At 36.9% G+C, this 3,503-nt stretch overlaps 1 long non-coding RNA gene across 1 annotated transcript; it reads right to left on the minus strand.

Annotated features, from left to right (window-relative positions):
* Positions 1 to 210: 210 nt before the first annotated feature.
* On the minus strand, positions 211 to 2,732 carry LOC113344174. Its single transcript, XR_003357691.1, has 7 exons — positions 2,605 to 2,732; positions 2,356 to 2,477; positions 1,865 to 2,207; positions 1,552 to 1,654; positions 1,263 to 1,454; positions 914 to 976; positions 211 to 657 (listed from the first exon to the last, which is right to left on the minus strand). It is a non-coding gene; the product is annotated as an uncharacterized LOC113344174 (long non-coding RNA).
* Positions 2,733 to 3,503: the final 771 nt, after the last annotated feature.

Consider the following 3,503-nt stretch of genomic DNA (forward strand, 5'->3'; position numbering starts at 1 on the left):
GATTTGTGCAACGTATAATACCCGTTTATATCCGTTGCACAATAATTTTCAGGTAAAAACAATTTGTCGCCGGCTTAATTCCGACAGATTTCTGCACCTGTATATAAATAATTCTGCACATGCATATACCATCCTATATGAACTAGAAGATCCAATTTACCATTCTGAAGGATTCTCATTATCATTACAATCGATCAAGAAAAATTATAGATTATCACAATTGTTTAAGAACAATTCATATATTGCAGAATGTAATACTTAACAAAATTGAGCAACCTGAGTGTAGTTTGAGGCAGTTAATCAACTAGAAAAATCATTCACTGCGTTGATTCAATGCTAAAAGCTACTCTCCAAAGAGATCATGGGAAAATTTTAGCATACCCTGCTTTGAGATCTTAAATCTCTGCACCTGTTCACCCTGCGGCAGAACCCTGGCTCTGCCCTCTCCTTGGCAGCTAGTTCTTGAATTCGAGGCTCCGTGTAGTAGTCAGAGTGGCGGAGTTTTGGCATCAGTGCCTCAATATCTTCCCCGTTCTCATATAAAATGGCTGCCTCACCAGCTCTGTGACTATTCAGTGTGATGTATGAGTCCCATTTTGGGTGTTCTTGGAATGATCCTCGTGAACAACCCCATTTTCCTTTTGGCTGGGTTACTCTCTGCGATGAAATAAAAAGAACATGCAAATATATTTGAAAATGTTCAGAAGGAAAAAGAAATCCAAAAAAAAATGTAGTTGGAAAATGAATTAACAGAGAAAAAAAAACAAATGCTCTTTCTCAATATACAGATTCACAATGATAACATCTGAAATGCTTCCTGCAAACCCTCAAGGCTCTTAACCTCAATATGCAGATTCCTAAGTGAAACAAGAAAATCGCCTTGCAATGGACAAAAACAAAGACAAAGCCTTACTATGTTTTTCCCGATTGATAGAGCCATTCAAAATTGAACCTGAATCTTTTTCGGAGAGTTTACCTAAACAGAAAGGAAACAATGTATCAGTATATACAGCTGCAGATAAAGTATCAAAGAACGTCATTAATTCTAGAAGACCAATAATCCTACGAAACTGCATCAAGGAACAACGCTAAAATTATGGATACTGTGAGGCCTATACTTGATAGAAAAATATTTTAGACCGATGATACCGTGGAACCAGGCAGACAGTAAACGATATCACCATCAAACTTTATAAACTAGTATGACGGTAGAAGTACAAACACTGGACTAGATAGGAAGCACATGTGAAAGAAATGCTTACCGTTCTCGTGCAGAGGAATGTTGTTACTATCCTTAGATTTTTCTGCCGAGGTTCTGGAGGTCCAATGTTCAAGGGGACGGTTTGCTCCAAATACATCGCATATCTTCATGAGTTTGTCCTTTCCTATTTCTCCGGGATAGTTAGTATCAGCATCAATTTGAACCGCATCATAAGCTTCATGAAATAGGTTTCCTAGTCCAAAAAAATCTTACGAGATGTCAATAATGTAGCTCAAAGCTTAGAGTGAAAGGGATATCATCAATTGGTATGTTGCTGAACGAATAACTACCTAGAACATCACGATAATGTATAAGAAGATCAAGCTCAGCACCAACAGCTAGGTCATCCACACAGAAAGTAAACTCTTCAGATGTTACTCTAACTTGAGCTACCTGATCATCAAATAAGGCAAGCATACACAAGTGTTCAGAAAATGAAGAGAATGTCAAACAGGCTAGATAACCACACAACCAGTTCCAAGCACACCAAGAGGCTGGCATGCAGACCATGCTCCAAATAACAAATTACACAACAGGAGAAAACTGAACCTTATTGCATACATCAGACTATTGCAATGCCGTGAATAAGGGCCAAATACATACCTCAGCAACACTTACATAATATGAAATTCCATCTCTTCCAGTCGTGTGATCCTTTGCTTGAATGCAACTAAGATTGATGTTATCACTTGTTTTTATCCAAGCCCCTTCAATAAAAATATATCATCTTTACGGCCTTGAGAGTCCCCTTGGTTATAGTATTCAGGCAACAGATTCGACGTCTTGTAAAAAAGTGGAGAATCCAGGTTATTGGTGCCCCAATAGAAAAGGAGAATAAGAAACCACCCACAAGGATGCAGAAGCAGTATACGTCTTTGACAGTGAGAAGGACTCTGAGATAAAATCACAAAAAAATGAAACAGCAACTTTTGTTTTTCCTGAAGACCTGGAGAGAAAAGACAGGTGAAACCGTCAAAATAAGTATGACCAAGTAGTTTTCATCATAATACATCAGTGATCATATAAAAAAAAGGAGATATGAAGATGGCATGCAAAATAGGCATAAACAGTTGTGAAACGAATCAAGAGTATACCTTCCATACACTACATTAAGAAACCCAAGATCTTTTTCATCTGAGTAACTTAGATACATGGTATCCAAAGCACCATAAATGGGAGCTTCATGAGATTGCTTGGCACTTTGATAGCTCGGCACCTGAAAGTTTAAATTACCAAAAATTCCAGGTTATTAAAAGTTTATATATTAAAAGAAAAAAACCAATGAATACATATAAACAATCAACGAACTACATCAGCTTGAAATCAAGCCAAAGTAACCATACCACTATCACTTCCAGTATCAATAGATCCACCACCAACAAGAGCAGGTTCAGCAACTATCACTTAAGCTACCACAAGAAACACAAAAAACCACCCATAACTCGAACAGCTGCAGAACCACCAGCTTTACCATCAAACTACCAACAAAAATCACGAGAAGCAAAATATCACCAATCACTAACACCTGAAGCTAAAGAACAAAGACAAACAACCAACAGAACCATTAAAACTAAGTGTTTCTCTGAGGCCTTTGGTCAAACATGTATACTACACTATACTTAGCGAACTATATGCTCAATAAAATGCCCTAGATTCAAAACAAAGTAAATTAAAATAACAAACTAAACCAGAGTAATCCATCTTCACCATCATCATGAAAAAAAAAAATCTAGATCTATCATTGATCACAATATCACCAGCTTATGAAGGAAAAAAAATTCACTAATGGAGTTAGGGTTGGTTTCAAAATTACCAGAATCAGTTGTGAGGGCTAATGCTTCTGTTCAATATTGGAACCCTAAAAATGGAGTTTTCCAATTAAACCCAAAACAGATTTGAGAAGATAAACGACAGATTTGAATCCGTCCGATCAAATAAGAAAGTTAAATCTAACATTAAATACAAGAACCCCTAACTTTCAGGACGTCGATTGGTGATTTTTCAACGAAATCTGTAGTGATGAGTGTACTTTCAGTTTCTCCATCACCAGCATCTTTCCCTTTCTCTCTCTTCTGACTCTCAAAAATGTTCTTCAGCCTGTAGTTTCTTCCTACTTTGACCTCTCTAATGTTCACTGATGAGTGTTATGTTCTTAGCAGTGTACTTTGAAATAGGGTTAACAAATAAGACTTTGATTTCAAATTTTTCAGCGGAAATCTTAGTAAATCTCAGAGTTCTTGGT

Source organism: Papaver somniferum, unplaced genomic scaffold (genome assembly GCF_003573695.1).
Source record: "Papaver somniferum cultivar HN1 unplaced genomic scaffold, ASM357369v1 unplaced-scaffold_75, whole genome shotgun sequence".
NCBI classification, from domain to species: Eukaryota; Viridiplantae; Streptophyta; class Magnoliopsida; order Ranunculales; family Papaveraceae; genus Papaver; species Papaver somniferum.